General features: G+C 35.0%; 1 protein-coding gene across 13 annotated transcripts in view; it reads left to right on the top strand.

Moving 5' to 3' along the window:
• The window catches only part of PEAK1 (pseudopodium enriched atypical kinase 1), a 255,006-nt gene that overhangs the window by 56,916 nt on the left and 177,066 nt on the right, over positions 1–21,024 (top strand). For 5 of the 13 annotated variants that reach the window (XM_016144090.2, XM_016144080.2, XM_016144089.2 and 2 more), the window contains exon 2: positions 8,490–8,553. The exons of 3 other annotated variants lie outside the window; for them this stretch is intronic. The gene's annotated coding sequence lies outside the window, so the exon portion shown is untranslated. Of the gene's footprint in view, positions 1–5,804; positions 5,861–8,489; positions 8,554–18,508; positions 18,600–21,024 lie in introns of those variants that run through there. 5 more of the 13 variants (XM_016144076.2, XM_016144083.2, XM_016144091.2 and 2 more) reach the window with 5 other exon arrangements.

Raw genomic sequence — 21,024 nt, 5'->3', positions numbered from 1 at the left:
TCATTGCTAAGTTGACTTACTTTAATTCCATTGAGGACACCTGGTCTGGAAGTGGGGTATAGCTCAGGAATTGTAGAGTTTGAATTTTTACTCTGACACTTGTTGGCTGACCTCGGAGAGATTATTTCTGGCATTAATTCATCATTAGTAAGTTAGGGATGATATATCCGCCTTGTAAGCTGGTTGTCAAAGTTAACAATCTATGTAAAGAACCTTGCATCTGTCTGCTATACTATATAGGTGCTTAATAAATTGTAGCTACTGTTATTACATACCTATTTGTATACATTTTCTGTTTAAATTTATGTGGTAGTGCTAATAGCCAAGATAATTTACATGGTTGTTTCAGATTAAGATTAGTTAGACCTTAAAAGCTTATTTTAAAATTAAAATTTATTATGGCCTTTTTCTTGTTTCTAATTTAATAACTACAAAAAAGTCAGTCTACTCTTTCTTGATTATTCTAAATAAATACATAATGCTTCTTGAGATTTTGTCACCTTCTAGAATTTTTCACTAGCCTAGAATGCAGCACAGCATTATTGATGGTAGCTTAATAGGACAGTGTTGAAATTAGATAATTAAGCTTCTCTTTTCAAAGATGTTGCTGTTATTCTTTGCTTCCACCCTTATTTTTAATATTTTAATCTTACACTCTCTGAAACTCTCTATAGCATATCTGAAAGGTGATTTTTCTATTAGAAAGTAAATAGCCTAAAACAAATGTTATATCATCATTTATAAGTTCAAAATTCTAATTAAAGCTACATATTTATCCTTTCAGCTACATACTTTCATCCTTAGGGATTAAAGATTCTATCACTACCTGAGTACTGTTCTGAGTAACTTGATTTTAATATGATGTATATTTTATTGATGACTTTCAAAATAATTATGTTTTATCTAATACTTAATTATTAAATTATAAAGATGATAAAAAGTATCTAATTTTATATATATTTTATACAGTAAATTCTCTTCTGGTATTTTATTTATAATTAATATGCCAACTAATTAGAAGTATCTGAAGCCCCTAGCAAAGTCTATAATTAGACCAGTAATTCATAATTAACAGACTCTTTTTATTCTTGCCTTGTCCTCTTCAGTTGAATTAATCACTGTGTTCTCCTTGGTGATACCTTTCTTCCTGTGATCACTGTTTATGGGATTCTTTTTTTTTTTTAATAATTAAAAAAATTTTCAATTACATTTGACATACATTATTATATTAGTTTCAGGTGTACGACATAACAATTAGACATATATATAGCTGATGAAGTAATCACCCTGATAAATCTAGTACACATTTGACACCATACATAGTTATTACAGTATTATTGACAATATATCCTATGTTATACATCTTTATAACTATATTGTAACTACTAATTTGTACTTCTTAATCCCTTCAACTTTTTCACCCATTCCCCCCAAACCCCCTCTCATCCTCAACCATCAGAATGTTCTCTGTATCTATAAGTCTGTTTCTGTTTTGTTTGTTCATTTATTTTGTTTTTTAAATTTCACATGTAAGTGAAGTCATATGGTATTTGTTTTTTTTTTTTTTTGTCTGACTTATTTCACTTAGCATAATATCATCTTGGTCTATCCATGTTGTTGCAGCTAGCAAGGTTTCATTCTTTTTTATGGCTGAGTAATATTCTAATGTATATATGTACTACCTCTTCTTTATCTATTTATTTATTTATTGTTAGACACTCAGATTGCCTCCATATCTTGGCTATTGTAAATAATGCTGCAATGAAGATATGGATTCACATATTCCTTCAAAGTAGTGTTTTGAGTTTGTTCAGATAAATACTCAGAAGTGTGATTACTGGATCCCTCTTTGTCTCTTGTTATAGTCTTCATTTTAAAATCTGTTTTGTTTGATGTAAGTATTGCTACCTCAGCTTTTTCTTTTTGTTTCTGTTTTCATGAGACATCTTTTTCTTTCCCTTTGCTTTCAGTCTCTGTGTCTTTCAATTTGAAGTGAGTCCCTTGTAGGTGTTGTATGTAAAGGTCTTGTGTCTTTTGATTGGAGCATTTAATGCATTTACATTTAAAGTAATCACTGATAATATGTAGTTATTGACAGTTTATTATTCATATTTTTTATCTTTTTTCTTCTTAATGAGGTACCTTTAACATTTCTTGTAATATTCATATTGGTTTGATGGTGATGAACTTCTTAAGCTCTCCTTTGAATCTAAATAATGGCCTTGCTGAATAGAGAAATCTTGGTTGTAGGTCTCTACTTTTCATCCCTTTGAATATTTAATGCCAGTCCCTTCTGGCCTGCAAAGTTTCTGTTGAGATATAAGTTGACGGTATTATGAGAGTTCTTTTGCTTTTTTCTTGCTGCTTTTAAGAGTCTCTCTTTGTCTTTAACCTTTGGCATTTTCATGATTATATGTCTTGGTATAGGCCTCTTTGGGTTCATCTTGTTTGGTACTCTCATGCTTCCTGGGCTTGTATGTCTATTTCCTTTGCTAGGTTAGGGAAGTTTTCTCTCATTATTCCCTGAAAGGTTTTCAATTTCTTGTTCTCTCTCTCCTCCTTTTCATACACCTATGATGTAAATGTGGTATGCTTGAAGTTGCCCAAGAGACTCCTTAAACTATCCTCATTTTCTTGGATTCTTTTTACTTCTTCTTGTTCTAATTGAATGTTTTCTGCTACCTTATTTACCAAATTGCCAATTCGACCCTCTACTTCATTCATTTAATCTCCTGTTGATTCCATCTAATGTGTTCTTAATTTTAATTATTATATTCTTCATTTCTGACCAATTCTCTTTTATGGTTTGTATCTCAATATAAGTTCTCACGCAGTTCATCTATTCCTTTCTAAGTACATTGAGCATCCTTGTAACCAGTGTTTTGAACTCTGTATCTGGTAGCTTGCTCGCCTTCATTTCATTTGGTTCTTTTTCTAAAGTTTTGACCTGTTCTTTCATTAGAGATGTGTTTCTTTGTGTCCTCGCTATGGCTGCCTCCTTGTGTTTGCTTCTACACATAGATAGATCTGCTACATCTCCCAGTCTTGACAGGGTGGCCTTATGTAGTAGGTGTCTTGTGGGGCTCAGTGGCACAGTCTCCCTGTTCACCTGAGCTGGGTGCTCCAGGAGTGTCGCTTGTGTGGGTTGTGTGTATCCTCCTGTTGTAGTTGAACCTTGATTGCTATTGGCATATCAATGGGAGGGATTGACCCTCAGGCCAGTTGGTTCTGAGAACTGGTCATGACTACAGTGGAGGAGCTGTTGTGCAGGGGCTGACTCTATAGAGCAGGATTCACTTTAGTGGGCCTCTAGTGCCTGTTGAGACTTGCCCTTTGGGTGTGTCATTTGTGGAGGTGGTTAGGGGTTAGGTGGTACTCTTGTGTCTGAATCTGGCCACTGGGTGTGTTCCTTCTGGGGCTTCTGGGGAAGGTTCTGGTGCAGGCCAATATCACCTGCTGCCTGTCCCCTGCCTGGGGCCACTTGGTAAGAGCTACAGAGTGACCTATAGATGGTTGCTACTTGTGCTAGGCTTGGAGGTGCATAGGAGAGGCTAATCTCTGAACCGAGACTGACTGCTACAAGTCCCTTGCTTGGGCTATTTAGCAAAAGGTACAGGGCACATCGAAGCCAGGTCCTTTTTTGGGGGGGTTTGTGAACCTTTGAGGGTGTTGAGAAAAGTCTGCAGCCCAAGCCAAGAAAGGCCATTTGTATGGAAAAGACATTGAAAGTGGTTTGGGTGGGCCTGCAAGTTGATGGTGGCAGAGGTCTCAGAGAATCACCAGAGCAGGGTGAATGATGTTAACTAGGTTGATGGAGACTCAGGTATAGCACCCACTTGTATGTATAGGCCAAGTGAGGGGAAGTCTCAACAAAGAAACAGTGGCTTCTGCCTGGTAGAAAGCTGTCCCTCTAGATCTTGCCTCAGAGCCAGACAATTTTGTTTCTTCCTAAATGTCTCTGATTCCTTTTGAGTTGCTTCCCCAGCACTGGAACTCAGAGTAAGTCCGTCAGTGAGTAAGTCTGTGTGTGGGTCCTTTAAGAAGAATGCTTGGGATTTAACAGCCCTCTCTCTCTCAGTTAGAATCCTTGCTGGTTTTCACAGCCAAAAGTTATGGGGACTTCTCTCCCTGGCACTGAAACCCTGTGCTGGGGAGACTGGTGTGGGGCTGGTACTTCTTGCTTCTTGGGAGTGGGGGCAAGGACCACCACAGCTGAGCTGTTTTTCTTGATTTTTTAACCTCCACGTGTGGATATAACACCAGCCTGATCCTCTTCTGCATAGTTTTGACAGCATACCTGTTGGCTTTGCATCATTGAATAGGGCCGGCATCAATTCATTATATTGACAATTAACAGTTCATTAAAGATCTTCTATATTCTAGGCAGTGTCTTAGGCTTTTGGTACAAGGAGGCAAGGGTGATATACAAATTATTTATCAGTCACTACAACATAGGTACCAATCAATAAAGGTGGCTATAGCACCGGATCAGGGTTTGGAAGCACCCTTTTATCCTTTGTACTGTATCAGGCTTTGCTGTTTTTGTTGCTGAGTGGTGGTGGTGGTTGGGGCAGGAGGCCATCAGCAGGCACTTTAGAGCTGGTGGAGTTTGGAGCGATGACTGTTTACCAGACTACATTACAAAAGTATTTCAGTACTTCAGTGTAGCCTTTAAAGCTGTCCTGGTCTGTACAGACTGAATATTAGCTCTACCAAGAGGTGTTCAGTTCTCTGTAAGGGACAGAGTTATAACCCAGTTTGAGAGGTGCCCAATGGAAGTATGTAAAAGGCAGATAAAGGAAAGGATTGCATGAACCCTTTTTGGGGGAACACTGGTTATTTAAGACTTCTATAGTGAGTAGAAATTTACCACAGTCAGATTTGAGGAGGAGATACTAATCAACCTCATAGGAAAATAGCATTTGCAAAGGCATAGGTACATAAGAAAACATATTGGATTCAGAGATTAGCAAGAGATGGAAGATGAAGATGTCTTTCTCTGACTTTGAAATTGTTCCATTTTTGGTAGAGAACTGCTAGGCTGTCTGATACTTAGTTTTGTTCAACTGTGTGTAAATTATTTTCGGTATAGAGAAAGAAGGGGGAACAGGAATTTGTTATAGTTCAGGGCTATCCTAAACATTGATAGAGCAAGAGTGCAATTAAAACCTCTACCAATTCACTGAGAGGCTTCAAATGAGCAAAAATCAGACAGATTGAGGATGGTAGTTGTTTTAATATCATAAAACTGTTGCCCATGAGTCATTTTGGCTGATATCATGAAACTAATTTTGCTTAATGGCTATGGAAGCCTACAAATTCAGATGTGCAGAAAATGCAGTACCTGTCAGATTCCTTTTGCTTATCATCTTTCATCTGACTAGCAGCTTTTGTTTCCATATTGTCAGGAGCAAATATGTGGACCTCTTCAAGATTGTATTTGTATGTGCTTGAATAATTCAATTCTGAGTCATCTAATATAGCAGATCAACAATAGTAAAACGATGTATTTTCTGATACTTGTGAAACTTGGGGAACACATCTATGGTTATCTCTTCTCATTTCTGAGAGTTCTTGTAATATGGTAAGCATTTGTTGTGGTGTAAATTCCGCTTTTAATGCCAGAGTTGATGACACACCTTTGATATATAAAGTTGTATGGACAGCAGAGAAAACATTTTCTCTGAACATTCAACTCAGTGAATGATTTGAAAGTATCCACTATGTGCCAGGAATTGTGTGGAATACAAAGGTGAACAATTGACATTATCCTGGCTATAATGAGATTTTCTTTCTCAATCTATATTTAGTACAGATGACTGTCTTGATGAGTGTGTGTGGTGGTACAACAAAGGACACGGTAAGAAATGCTTGAGTTCCTTGTGAACAGTTTGGTTTTGAAATAACAGTTTAAGTTTTTTAATGGCTTCATTTTTACATTTTCTATGAATGTTGTTTTTCTCTACTTGTTACTCTGAATAAATAGAAATCAGGAGTATTTTTAGAGTACTTAAGTGAAATCTTCAGTATATTATATCCCAGTATTAATTCAACAACTACATAGCCTCTACTAAGCACTAAGGTATGGAGCTCGCTGCTCAAATATTTTCTTTGTTAAAAATGTCCTTCTCGATTATAGCCTGTTTTATGCGTCAGTTATTTCTATTGATTAACAATACTTTATTCTCTTTGTTTAATGCCCCGTTTTCATTATCACATTTTTCTTTTTTTGTCTCATTTACATTTCTCTACAATTTCTTAGATTTAAACATGTTAGCCCTTTTTATAGTTGTAAAAAACTTTTAATCCTAAGTAAATACATTCTCAAAAATAAAAATTTAAAATAGTTATCAATGCATATAATTTTAAACACATTCACACATAATTCAAAATACATAAATTCAAAACATGTGGTACATTTTCAGTATTAAACATTGTAGAAATTTTAAGATTATTTTCAGGAAGATTAGGTAAATAAGTAATCATGAATGCAAACAGTCCTTAAAAATAGTTCTGACATACCTGACATTTGCCAGAGTAAAGATGATAAACATGTGTTTCGAAGATTATTGATGCTTGCACACTGACTGGATATGATGATCATTTGAAAGACTTGTCTAGCTGAACCTTGGGGAAATACCCAAGTGCAGAAGTATTCCTCTGCCACTTAGAATGCTGTTTATACCTGGAGACTTGCAATAGATACCGAATAAATTAATAAAACCTCAGACTGAGTCTAGATTTCAGGCTCTGATTCTCAATAAAAAATACATACCTATTTAGAGCACTTTGAATGTATAGAACATATGGAAAAATTAAAATAACCCATAATTGTTATAATAAGAAAAGTACTATTAAATTGCATTTCTAGTCTTATTCTGTGTAAATGTATGTATTATACACATTTAAATTATTCAGTAGATGACCATTTTCCTTTGTTTAAGCATTTTTTATTTATTTTAAAAATAAACTTTAGTAAGAGATGATTTATGTGTAGTGCAGTTTGATGAATTTTGACTAATGTAACCACTACCACAATCAAGATATAGAAATTTCTGTCATTCTTAAAAATTTCTCTTAAGCCTCTTTGTAGTCAATTCTTTCACACAACCTTTGGCTCTTTCAACAACTGATCTAGTATCTGTTACTATATATTAATTTTGCCTATTCTAGAATTACATATACAGAAAAACTAAGCAGATAGTAGAGTTCCCATATATACCATTAACATAGTTTCCCTTATTAATCATAAAACAGTTTTGATATATGATTTTAATGATGGCCTGTTTTAACTTATTAACTAATCATTTGGACTTTTAAGTTGTTTCTAGTTCTTTACAGTCGTAAATGAGCAGTTTTTGGATTTTTTATTATTTAGGACAGACTGCTGGAAGAAAAGTTACTAGGCTAAGGTTTGACGTTTTTAAGACTTGTGTATTACAAAATTGCTTTGCAGAAAGATTTTACCAATTTACACTAACATGAAATGTGCAAAGATGCCTATTATATTGCATCATTATATCATAATACATATTATTATATTACAATATCATTTGTAGTGTCACTATAGCTTACATTATGCTGTAGTAACAATCTCCAAAATCTGAGTGGCTTAATATAACGAAGTTTATTTTTTGCTCGTGCTACATGTCTAACACACTTATCAATGTCAACTGGGGGAGCCTCTCACTTTGGGGTCATTTAGCAAATCCGCCTGATCAGAGTTCCATCTGGTTACTTGCTTTCCTAATCACTGCAGCAATATGTTGGTCTTTTCAGAAGTGTACTGTTTCCAAAAGCTTATGTCTGGTAATGTTTCATATCATGTCTATGGTACATTTTAGTGGCTAAAGCAAGTCACATAGTTCTACCTAAATTGAAACAGGACAGTGAAGTGCAATCCTACTGTGAGTCTGAAAAGGACAACTGGAACAGCACTAATGACTAATGTCTTAGTTAAAAAGCAACTCTGATTTCATTGATGATAGATGACATCTTATTTTGATTTGATTTTTTTGCCAGTGTACATGAACATTTTTATAATTTATTAGCCGTTTGTTTTATTTAATTTTCCCTTTTATTAGAATGTTATAAACATATCTGTTGGTTTACTTCTGCATATCCAGATTTTTGAATTCTATAATTTTTGTGAGGATGGGAGGTCGTGATGATGATATTATAGGGAGTGCAGACTTTTAGAAAATGCCTTTTCTTTTGAAGACTTGAGCAGATGAAAGACTTTATTCCCCACCTCCAATTAGTATAGTTTATGTTTTAATAAATATTTTATGTCAAGGTTTGGCAAAACATTAAATAATTAAAGACAATGGAAAGTTTCTATAGTTTTCTAAAGAATAAATTGAACTGCAAAGTTTAGTGGGTAAATGATCAAGTTAGGGTTTTCCTATTGAAAAAATTCAGTTCCCAATTCAGATTGTCATAGTGACCATGTCTTTTTCCTTTTTTTTTTTTTTTTTTTTTTAATGCAGGTATTTGCCTAAACTGGAACTGATGCTGTAGCCATTTCTTTGTGGATTTTTCTAAAAATCTAAGGTGAGATATTTTATAGATGCATTTACTTTTTAAAATTTAGAATGAGAAAGAATCGTTTTTGAAAAATTCGAGGCAGCACCAAATGTCTTTTCCTCTGAGAGTTTTAATGGGAGGCAAATATTTATTATAAAGCTACATATATAACGTTTATTTTTAGTTCGTAGGCCATTTAATTGAAAGAAATGAACCTGGTTCTGGTAATTACATTAGTTTTGAGTTAAATTTCCCATCCTTTTTTATGCTCAAAGATGGAGTACATTCTACTCTTCTTTGACACACACTTGAGAAAGATATTGGCATTATAATTGGTTATTCTTGAAGGCAAATCCTCAATTAGTTAAGTCTTAGTTTACAACAAGGAACCATTTTATTAGGCCAGTTATTAAGAGTTTTGTACCACTCTATTTAACTATACTTGGTTATTTTCTCTAGTTCCCTCCATTTGGTGGGGCTTATAAAATAGGGGTATATCCTTTATTATGTTAATAGTTGGTTTCTATAGAAAGCTTCTATAGATAGCATTCCACTGTAGGATCCTATATAGCCCTTTACCTTTTCTTACCTGTCTTCGCTTAAGCCCTCTGCATGTTTATTTTTTTAGTAGACTATTATAAGTCTGTCATCTGGTCCTTCTACCTTGAATGCAACTTCTGTGCAAGCCATTGTTGTCTCAGTTACCAGGTGCTTTTTCTAAAAGATAAATGTCATATCAGTCCGTGACTCAGAATTCTTCAGTATCTTTACCTTGCTTGAAGAATATTTTATCAGTTTGTTTACAGAGCAGTATAATCTACCATTTTTCCATCTCACCGGTGTTCTAGGAATGTTATGAACTAAAAAAGACATCTTTACTGAGAAATAATTTATATACCATAAGATTTACTCATTTATTTTAAGTGTACAATTCTTCCAGGCAAGGACCCTTCCCTGGCCGGACCGGCCTTAGAAAGAAAGGGAGGTACTCAAGGAAACGGAAGGAGACAGAATCACCGGCAAATTCCTTCCCTTCCTTCTCTCCCCTCCCATACCATACCCTTATCTCCCCTCCCCTTCTCTTATCTCCCCTTCCCTTATCTCCCCTCCCCTCCCCTCCCTTTCCTTCTCTTTCTCATTTTTCCTTTCCTTTCATTTTTCCTTTCCTTTCCTTTTTCCTCTTCTCTCCTCCCCTTCCCACTCCCTCCTTTCTTTTTCCTCTTTACTTCCGTTTTTTCCTCTCCCTTGTCCCCTCACCCCATCCTTCCCCTACCCTTTTCTTTCCTGGTGAATTTACTCCCAGGCCATAAGTTTTTGTTTCTTCATTTTCTTCTGGGATATGTTTTTCTTCTGTGCAATCTTCTGGTTTGGGGAACACACTGCTCTTTTTCAGTGAGGATCATCTCAGTGTGGCAGGGATTGCTCATGTAGAAGTTAATCCACCCATGAGCTCTCTAAGTTCTGTGCTGCACTTTGGGAGCTTTGTTCACCAGATATATTCAATGACCAGAAAATCTACATCTAAACCTTTAAGTTCGGCATTACTCTCTGCATTTTTAAGCATGTGCAGCAAAAATTCAGCACTCTATTTGGGCCACGGACCCTGCGTCCAACCCTTCTGTTTGGCCTGAACAAACCTACCAACTCCATTGTAATGATGTAATGGCACATATTGCTTCTGTAAAGTGAAATCCTTCAGCTGTTTGGTGCTTTTTGGAATATGCATAACCTCACTGACCAGGGCAGTTTCATGAATGTTCTTAAAGTGAACACAAAGATTTGAACTTGATTTGCATGATTTTGTTGGGTTTTCTGGGTCAAGTAATTAGCAAACCTTGTCAGAGGTCATGTCAGGCCACTTATAGGAAGAATTCAGTGGTTTTTCTTAGTATTTACAGAGTTGTGCAACCAGCACAACAGTCTAATTTTAGAATATTTTATCATTCCAAAGAGATATTGGTATTCATTAGCAGTCACTACTCATTCCTCCCTCTAGTCAGTCCCTATTAATTACTAATCTACTTTCTGTCTCTGTAGATCTGCCTGTTCTGGATATTTCATATAAATGGAATCATATAATGGATGGCCTTTTGTGACTTATTTCTTCCACTTAATATAAATTTTTCAAGGTTCACCCATATTTTAGCATAAATTAATACTTCATTCCTTTATATAGCTGAATGATATTCCATTGTAAGTATTAGGAACTCAGCTAAATTGGAGCATGAGCTGAGCTTCCAGATGTCGGGGTAGCTAATTAAAGACAAGCCCAAATCAAAGAATGGTTTATTCCTACAGTTTTATGGACCTACGACTGGTTAGAGGGTGAGGTGGAGAAACTAAGAGTGGAAAAGTACTGAGAGTAGAGAAAAAGTGTCATTAACCCATTTCCTATTTGTCCCAAGAATACTCGCTGGCGGTGCTTGGAGTTACGTTTACCCTGAGATATTACAGTCCTATGTCTACCTCCAAAGTTTGCCATGAAATATCTCACTTTTTAAAAATTATTTTTGAATTGCTCTAGAATATCAATAGTCTTGGGAACAGATGACATCATTCTATTTATAGCATTCTGTTTTTCATAGTGGTATTTCCATTTACAAAATACAGTAATTCTCCATTGCTGAAAATGTCAAATCCTAGAAAACGTAGCATTCTTAATGCATGTTGTTAATATCGTTCTCGAACAGTTATCATAATAACATAACAAGATTCATTTGATTTATGTGTACATTTCTGTTACATTAGGGTTAGAGACAAGTTCTGTTTAGAAATAACTCCAAGAAGAGTTTTTATGTTTTATTTTCACGTTGAAAACCAGTTTCGTTTGCTTCAACCTCAAAGAGTGTGTTTATGTAAAATTAAATTAATGCTGGCAGCAAGCTGCACTTATTTTCTAAACGGGAAATGGATTCTTTTCTGATGAGGAGGCCTTTGCAGAGGCACCTGGGAAAAGGCTTCAGCTGAAGGCCACAGATAAAGAGACTTCTGAATGAAGGCACCTGTGCTGGCAATGCAGCTATGTTTTAGAACACCTTCAGTCAAGGGGACCTGACTCTTTGACTGCAACTCTATTCAGAGACTACAGTGCACACTGGCTGTGCACCTGGTCTAGTTTGGGAAAGGCAGCTTTTCCATGTGAGGCCTGCTAGGTAAAGCTTTTGTAATTTTTTATAGTTGAACTAGAAAAGTCACAGATTTCTTGGTCAGGAGCTGGACTCCTCAATATGGTATATACCATATTTTGCTTATTCATTCATCAATTGGTAGACATTTGGATTGTTTCCACATTTTGGTTATTATTATGAGCATTTTGCTATGAAAATTTGTGTACAAGTTTTTGTGTGTAGATATTTTCATGTATATACCTAAGAGTGGAATTGCTGGGTCATTTGGTAATTCTGTGTTTAACTTGAGGAACTGCCAAACCGTTTTCCAAAGAGACGGTATGATTCTACATTCCCGCCAGCAACGTATGAGGGTTCCTGTTTCTCCATATTCTCACAAACATTTGCTATTGTCCTTTTTTATTAAAAAAAAAAAAAATTAGACCCATTTTAGTGGATGTGAAGTGGTATCTAAATGTGCTTTTGATTTGTATTTCCGCAATGACTAATGATGTTGAGTCTTTTTTCATGTGTTTGCTGGCTGTATGTGTTATCTTTTTTTAGAAAAATGTCTATTCAAATTCTTTGCTGTTAAAAAAATTAGGTTATTTATCCTGTTTTGTAAGAGTTCTTTATATATTCTGGATACAGGTCACTTATGAAATCTATAGTTTGCAAATATTTCTTCCTGTTGAGTTGTTTTTTCACTTTCTTGATATTGTTCTTTGAAGCACAAAAGTTTTCACCTTTATCTTTTTCTTTTGTTGCTCGAGCTTTTGCTCTTGTATCTAAGAAACCATTTCCTAATTCAAGGTCATGAAGATTAACTCATATTTCCTTAAATATGAGTTTTATTTTAACTCTTAAATTTAGATCTATAATCCGTTTTAAGTTAATTGTGTATGATGTGAGGTAGAGGTTCACCTTTATTGTTTTGCATTTTAATATTCATTTGTCCCAGATGATTGTTTTATCTTGGCACCCTTGAAGAATATCAATTGATTATAAATGTAAGGGTTTATATCTCGACTTTCAATTCTATTTTATTCATTTATACATTTCTCCTTATGCCAGCACCCGACTGTCTTAGTTAGTTTAGGTTTGTAGTAAGTTTTGAAATCATGAAGTATGAGTTCTCCAGTTTTGTTTCCATTCAAGATCATTTTGGCTTTTCTGGATCACTTGCCTTTTTTTATGAATTTTCGGATCAGCTTGTCAATTTCAAATTAAAATTATAGCTGGATTTTTGATATTGATTGTGTTGAATCTATGCTATGAATCTGTAAATCAGTTCAGAAACTTGGCAATAGTTAAGTCCTCTAATTCATGAACACTGAATGTCTTTCTGTTATTTTAGGTGTTCTTTAATTTCTTTCAATGTTTTATAATTTTCAGTTTATGTTTAGTTAATTTTATTTCTGAGTACTTTATTCTTTTTGGTAATATTGTAAATGAAATTTTTTTCTTTCATTTTTGAATTGTTCATTGCTAGTATATAGAAATATAATTGATTTTCATATCATGCAACCTTGCTGAACTATTAAACTATTAACTAATAGTTAATACATTATTTAGAATTTTTTAATGTATAAGGTCATGTTATTTACAATTACTACTAGCTTTTTTTTTTCTTTATTAGTCTGGTTGGCTTTTATGTTTATGGTTTTTTTCTTTCCTGATTGCCCTGGCTAAATCCTTCAGCAAATGTTAAACAGAAGTGGTGAGAACTGACAGCCTGTCTTGTTATTGATCTTAGGGGGAAAGCATTCACTCTTTAATCATTAAGTGTAATATTACCTTTGGATTTTTTAATAACTGATCTTTATCAGGTTGAGGAAATTTCCTTTTATTTCTAGTTATTTGACTGTTTTTGTCATAAAAGACTTAACATTTGTTGAGACCCTTTGATAAATGCCAGACCCTATGTTAAGTGTTTTTACATCTAGTATTTAATTTAATTACATAATAGTCCTGTGGGACAAAAACTGTTATTTTATTCCTATTGAGGTGGTAAGTGGTAGAATCAGATTGTTTGTTTCAAAACTTATGTGCTCAACCATTATCCATTGGATTCTATGTACAGACCATGCTGATTTGTACATGTGCCTGTTCATGCTAGATTACTCCCCCTAGAATACATTCTCTCCCCATCTAAAAGCTGCCACAACACTTTGTATCTATCATTGTCATACTCCTTTTTCACTGTGTTGCAATTATTTGCATATATTTCTCTCATTTTAGAATTTGTGCTGTTTGAAGTCAGAGACTTTGTCATATTTATCTTTGAATCTCCATTGTGAAGAGTGGAAAGGAAAGATAGGGAAGAGATATGTCACAGCAGCCAAGGGATTAGAGAGTTTCCAGAAGGGTGGTGGAAATCAGTAGTGTCAGATGTCACAGAGAGATCAAGTTTGGCTTTGTCTTTTAGTAACTTTAGCAAGAATTTTTTTTTTTTTTTTTTTTTTTTAAGTAGCACTGGAGACAGAAGCTAGATACTGAACAGTGAATGGAAGAGACTGTCAAGAAGTATAGACTGTTCTTCTGAGAAGTTTAACTGGGGAAGGGGGATAATGATTGTATGGTGCCACATAGAGAGGAACATAGGTATTTTTAAATATAGGAGAGACTTGAGCATGCTTATACATGAAGGTGGGAAGCTTGTGAAAGTGGAGAGAGAGAGGAATAGCAGGGAACTGGCTTCCATGCAGAAATGGGAGATTTGCCTGGAGTGGCCTCTTTCTTCTGAGGAAAAGAGGTGCCCATGGATGTAGCTAGAGGTAAACTTATGAGTATGAACTAGGAAATACAGGGTGTTCTCCTTTCCTCTGAAGTAGAAGAAAAGGGCTTTGGCTTGATGATGGTGTGGTTCCATGTTCTGGGAAGAAGCAAAAGGGGTGAGATAAGGAGTTTGAGGGGTCTGGTGAAAGTTTGGTATAGCTGCTCTGAGATATGGGAGAGGTTGATCACTAGAAACGTAAAAGGCTTTTTTTGAGGGCTTCTTTCTCTTTTTACTCCATTAAAATTGAGAAAAATACATACCTGTTTAGAAATTCAGATGGTACAACAAAGGATCTACAGTGAAAAGTGTTCCCTTCATCTCAGATTTCCTGTCTCTATTTAATACCATTAGCAGTTTATTTACTTTCAAATTGTTTTTGGAAATACATAAATATATATGGAGTTTATTTTAATCCATGAGAATTTACTGTTCTACTTGCTTTTTTAACTTCTCTATCTCGGAGATCTTTTCATATACTTAGATCTAACCTCTTTCATGTTTGCAGCTATAGGATAATTTATGTATAAATATAGTATAAATTGTATAACCAGCATTTAGGTGGGTTCCGATCTTTAGTCCCATAAATTACAAACTCATTATAGTAACTTCATTCTGTGCATTAATTTTGGATTTATTTTGTACACATACACATTGAACATACTGATGATACACAGATAGTTAACCCTTGAACAGTATGGGGTTAGGGGTTCCTCTATGTGTTTTAAAATCCATGTATAACTTTTGACTCCCCCAAAACCTAACTATAGTGCCTTGATATCCGTGGGGGATTAGTTCCCGGGTCAATCTGTGGATACCTAAATCCAAGGATGCTCAGGTAGAACAGTGCATATAAAACGATGGAGAACAGTGCATTCAGTTAGCCCTCTGCATCCACAGATTACAACTGCAGATAATACTGTTTTTGATAGTGGTTGGTTGAATCCGCAGGTGCAAAATGCAGAGATAAAGAAGAGTGAATATATATTTATTGAAAAATATCTGCATCTGAGAGGACCTGTGAGTTCAAACTAGTATTGTTCAAGGGTCAACTGTATAGTGAAACTGAGTTGTCTTTAAAACATAAAGACATTTTAAATATTAAAAAATGATACCCTTAGTTATCATACTCAACTTATTTCTGGGATTGAGTGATAAGAATCCCATTTTCAAGTGTTTGCTATTTTGAACAGTGATGTGAGAAATATTCCTATACATGACTCCTGTAGTGCTGGTGCAGGAGATTCTCCTGGGAGTATACCTATGAATGGAATTGCTGGGTCACTGGTACTAAATGTTAAAGAGAGAAAAAAAATTATTTCCAGAGTGATTGTACCATTTTATCCTCCTACCATTGATGCATAAGGGAGCTTGTTCTTTTACAATCTCTCCAATACTTGGTGTTTTCAGACTTTTAAATTTTGCGGGTCGAATGATCTAAAATGGTGATTTAAAAAAACCTTTTAAAAATTGAGGTTTAATTTTCAATTTTACAACAGACACAGGTCTTAAATCTACAGTTCAATGGATTTTGACAAATGCGTATACCTGTGTAATCCACTTCCCTATAAAATTGAGAACATTTTTATTACCCCATAAATTCCCTTGGGCTCCTTTGTTGATATTCTTTCCCCTCACACAAGGAAACTACTGTCCTGATTTCTGTCACTTTATTTTAGAGAATTATTTGTCCTCATCGTTATCAACCCTCTCATTCTCTCAATATCTTAAAAAAATTATGATGTTATGCATAAAATTTATCTTAACGATTTTTAAGTATGTATTTCCGTGTTATTAAATACTTCACACCGTTCTGAAACAGTCACCACCATTCATCTCTATAACTCTTTTTATTTTGTAAAACTGAAACTCTATACCCAGTAAACAATAACTCTCTATTTTCTCCTCCCCCCAGTCCCTAGGAGCTACCATTTTATTTTCTGTCTATATGATTTTGATTATTCTAAGCACCTGATGTAAGTGGAATCATACAGTATTTCCCTTTTTGTGACTGGCTTTTTTTACTTGGCATAATATCCTCAAGGTTCATCCATGCTCTAGCATGTCATAATTTCCTTTCTTTTTAAGGCTGAATAATATTCCATTATATGACTGTACCACATTTTGCTAATCCATTCATCTGTTGTTGGATCTCTGGGTCGCTTCCATATTTAAGCTATGTGAATAATGCTGCTGTGAACATGGGCATATGAATATCTCTTCAGGACTCTGCTTTCAGTTCTTTTAGGTATGTACCTAGAAGTGGAACTGCTGGGTCAGATGGTAATTCTATTTTCGGTTTTTGAGGAACCACTGTAATGTTTTCCAGAGCAGCTTGTACCATTTTAAATTCTCACCAACAGTGCACAAGGGCTCCAATCTCTCCACATCTTCGCCAACATTTGTTGTTTTCTCTTTTTTGATAGTGGGCATCCTAACATATGTAGTTTTCATTTGCATTACCCTGAAGATCAGTGATGTTGAACATCTTTTCATGTGCTTATTGGCCAGTCATATATCCTCTTGGAGAAATGTCTGTTCAAGTTCTTGGTTCATTGTTGAATCAAGTTCTTTGTTTTTTGTTGTTGAGTTTTAAGAATTCTCTGTATATCTGGATTTTAATTCCTTATTAGGTATATGATTTGAAAACATTTTTTTCGTTCTGTTGATGCCATTTTACTCCTTTGTGTGTATTGATAAACAAAAATTTAAAAGTCATGAAGTCCAATTTGTCTTTTTTTTCTTTTGTTAACTGTGTCTTTGGTGTCATATCCAAGAAGCACTGCAGTATCCAGCGTGACGAAGCTTTTGTTTCATGTTTTCTTCAAGAATTTTATAGTGTTAGGTTTTACATTTAGGTTCTTGATCCATTTTGAGTTAATTTTTGTATATGATGTTAGGTAAAGGTACAACTTCATTCTTATGCTTGTGAATATCTTGTTTTCCCAGTATTATTTGTTGAAAAGACTTCCTTTTCCTCATTGAATTGCTTTGATTGCTTTGTCAAAAATCGGTTAACTGTATATGTGTGTGAGTCTATTTTATATTCTGTCTTCTGTTCCACTGACAGTTTTCTTTTGGGAACTATCATGTTATCTTGATTACAGTAGCTTTATAATAAGTTTTGAAGTTGAGTATTATTATAAGTACTCTAAGTTCCTTTATAAAGATCCATCTTGGCTATTCTAGGGCCTTTGCATTTTTATATAAATTTTAAAATCCACTTTTCCATATTGATTTTAGGATTAGCCCCTCAGTTTTTATAAAAACATCTGTAGATTTTGCTTGACATTGTATTCACAGATTTCTATAGAGAGAGTAGACATCTTTACATTCTGTAAACATGATTGCACTCTCTCCATTTATATTATTTTTAAATTCTCAAGAGCCATATTTTTAAAGTTTCCATTGTATAAATTTTGTACTTTGATTTTTATGATATCATAGTGGCATTTAAAAAGTTTTACTTCCAGTTGTTCATTATTAGTATATAAAAGTAGAATGGAATTCTGTATACTTGCCTGTGTTATTTCTAGTCCTGTTTTTTTAAAGGTGTTCTAGGCTTCGTTCTAACTATATGTGTATGGAAGTAAAGACAGTTTTATTTTTTCCTGTCAACATATGTCTTATTTATTTTTGCCTTATTTTTCTAACTAGAACCTCCAATACAATATTGAGTAGAAGTGGTGAGAGCAGACATCCTTGGCTTGTTCCTGATTTTAGGGAAAGTTTTAAGTCTTTGACCATGAAATATGATGTTCTCCTTGGGTTATATAGCCCCTTTTATTCTTTCTTCGCTGAAAAAAAATTTTTTTTAAATTAGGTGTGATGTTGAATTCTAATTTTGGTGTTAAAGGATAATTTTTTAAAGGGTACGGTATAATCATGACTCATATTGTTATAACAGTTGTCAAATATTTTATTTAACTCATTAATTCATGAGGAAATTGGTAAGATATTAAAACCAGTTCAAAGGAAGAATTGAAGACCTACTGTGTGTGTATTTAAAGCTTTATATGTTCTTGATAATAATGCATCATAAATTGTGTATAGTGAATGCTTTTTCCTAGTTATTACTTCTATTTCCTCTTTCTTTAAGGTATTTTTTGATGAACACTTGTTCTTAATTTTGATATGGATCAAAAGATACTCATCTCTTCCATTGAGTTTTTAAAAGTTGCTCTTGACATGTAAGTCCTTAATCCATCTGTTGTTGATTTTTCACTTGATATGGTGATGAGATCAAATGTCACCATTTTTTTTTTTTTAACATAGATGTTATGGACTGGGTGTTCGTATCATCCCAAAATTCCTGATGTGATGGTATTTGGAGATGAGACCTTTGGATGCTAAATTAGGGTAATGAAGGTGGGTCCCTCATTCAGTGGGATTAGTACCTTTATAAGGAGACACCAGAGAGCTTGCTCTTCCTTCTCCTATTTGTTTGAGGGCACAGTCAGAAGGCAGCTGTCTGGAAGCCAGAAATAGAGCTCTCACTAGAACCTGATTGTACAGTTACCCTGATCTATGACTTCCAGCTTCCAGAACTGTGAGAAAATATTCCTTTGTTTACGTCACCAAGTCTATGGTTCTGCAGTTCAAGCAGACTAATACACCTTGTTTTCATTTATTCTTTGATACTTAATATTTTAATCTGTGAGACATTGCTTGTGTGGAGAACTTCAGTTTTGTACCAGTCCCAGTGATATCAGGGGCAGGAGTTAGAGAGCTCCAGGCTTCAGAGAACTTGAATCGGTCACTCCTCAGCCCACACATTATAACCTCAGGTCACTTATTTGCTGTTTCTCTTGAGGAAGAAGCTGCATTTAGGGGGAGAGCACTGCTGAGATAATAGTTGCTTAGCCCTGGGGTTTGCATAGGAGGAGAGTGATGTGAAGAAGCAAGCAGCCAGGGAAGGTTAATGTGTATCCAACTGCTTTTTCTCAGCTCCTGGTTATCTTTTTGAGGACCTTAGACCAGAGGTCTGAGTAATGCATACGTGGAGCCAGGTTGTATGTACATAGGTGCTGGGACAAAAGAAAAGCAATAGTAGAACTTAAGCAGTTCTTTTTTTTCCGTTTTGTTATTTCACAGCTTTGGTGGGATGCTTCTTGCATTAAGCAAAAGCCACTGTTCCACATGCACCAATTCAAAATGGGTCTTTGTCACCCCAAGTGTTTTTTTGTTTTGTTTTGTTTTTGTTTTTTTAAATAATTCCTTCCATTTTTTTGTGTGTAACTTCCCCAAGGGCTGATCTGAGAGAGATTTAGCAGTTTTGCTAATTCAGCATCTTGGCAGGAATTAGAGCCAGGGTAAAATTATTCGTAACTTTCTTAGACTTCCTTCATAATTATAGGTAACTTTAATATGGCCCCTTCCCCCTAAAATGAGTAGATTCAAGATTTCTCAGTCATTTACAAGACTTCTATGATGTTCGAAGCTTTCTATAGTGGCTGTATAGAGTTGTGGGCTGACTGTAGCAAAGAGTCCCACAGAATTTTTTTGACCATCCAGTGGTGTTTTACTGAATGTTTACCTAGCCAGGGGTGGTTTTTTCGATAGGTGGAGCCAAAAGTTCCTTTAGGTGGTGTGATTTGATCAAATCTAAGAGGGTCTATGACTTAAAAAGGGGTTCCCTGCTTAATAATGTTACTTTATTATTTTTTTTGTACGTATGTATTTTTGATTATAGTGACATTGGTTAACGATATCCAATAAGTTTCAAGTGTACAATTCAACAGTAAGGCATTTATGCATGCATGCATGCATACATACATACATACATACATATACAGTGTTGTCTGTTCACTGCTCATAATTAATTTTTTTTGGTCACCACATATTTGAACCCTTTTACCTCATCCGTCTCCCTCCTCCCCCCTCCTCACCTTCTGCTTCTGGTAACCACTAGTCTATTACCCGTGTTCACGAGTCTCTGTTTGTCCTATTCAGTTGTTGCTTCTAGGTTTATATCCCAAACATAAATGATAGCATGTGATTTTCAACTTTTTCTATCTGCCTTATTTCACTTAGCATGATTATCTCAAAGTCCATTACATTGTTGCAAATGTCAGTATTTCACCTCTTCTTATAGCTGAGTATTATTCCATTGTATATATGTACCACTGCTTCTTTAGCCAATCATCTATCATAGGACACTCCGGTTGCTTCCATGTCATGGCCACTGTGAATAATGCTGCTATGAACATTGGTGTGCAGAAATCTTTTCGGATATGTTTTCAAATCTTTAGGGTAAATATCCAGTAGAGGAATTGCTGGATCATATGGTAGATCAAGTCTTAGTTTTTTGAAGAACCTTCATACTGTTTCCCATAGTGACTGTACCAATTTGCAGTCCCACCAACAGTGTATGAGGGTTCCTTTTTCTTCGCATCCTAACACTTGTTATTACTTGTCCTGTTGATAATAGCTATTCTAATAAGTGTGATGTGGTATCTCATTGTGTTTTTGATTTGTATTTCGCTGATAGCTAACAATGTTAAGTATCCTTTCATATGTTTGTTGGCCATTTGTATGTCTTGTTGGGAGAAGTGTCTGTTCAGGTCCTCTGCCCATATTTTGTTTAGATCGTTGGTGTTTTTGTTGTTATTGAGT

Source organism: Rousettus aegyptiacus, unplaced genomic scaffold (assembly GCF_014176215.1).
Source record: "Rousettus aegyptiacus isolate mRouAeg1 unplaced genomic scaffold, mRouAeg1.p scaffold_m13_p_3, whole genome shotgun sequence".
NCBI lineage: Eukaryota > Metazoa > Chordata > Mammalia > Chiroptera > Pteropodidae > Rousettus > Rousettus aegyptiacus.
The sequence above is the reverse complement of the archived record's forward strand: the minus strand, read 5'-3'. Positions and strand labels throughout refer to the sequence as shown.